The following is a 557-nucleotide window of genomic DNA, read 5'->3' on the forward strand; positions in this document are numbered from 1 at the left end:
CTGGGGCCATTCATTCCCATGAACCACCATGTGAAGACAGAGGGGAGCTCTACTCGGTCCACAGTCGCCTCCTCGGATCTGAGAGCAGTGAGGGAATCAACGCCCAGCTTCTGGCAGAAGCCCTGGGATGGGCTCCTCTCACTGGGCAGCTTTATGATGGAAGCACCGGAAAAATCAGAGGGCACAGCAGAGGGAGCTCTGCTGAGACCCCTGGGTTCACTGTCGCCTCATTTCTGCTTTGTGTGATCTCGAGGGCATGCCCTTAATCCAACATGACTGCTTTCTCATCTGTAAAATGTGAATAAGAGGAAGAATGGGGATGTATACATAGCACTCAGCACAGCACCTGGAATGCAGTTAATGTTGAGCAAACACTAGCTATTCTCATTGTCACCGCCATTATCACCAGTATTCATGGCCCTGGAGGCAGGACATTCATTATCAAGCTGCTTGAATTATTGTACGTGGATTGGGTTGAACTGTCTTCCTATGGTTACAACACATAGGAACTTCTGGTCAGTGTGCAGTGACATGGAACAATATAGTAAATAAAGCTC

This window comes from Mustela lutreola, chromosome 4 (assembly GCF_030435805.1).
Source record: "Mustela lutreola isolate mMusLut2 chromosome 4, mMusLut2.pri, whole genome shotgun sequence".
Lineage (NCBI taxonomy): Eukaryota > Metazoa > Chordata > Mammalia > Carnivora > Mustelidae > Mustela > Mustela lutreola.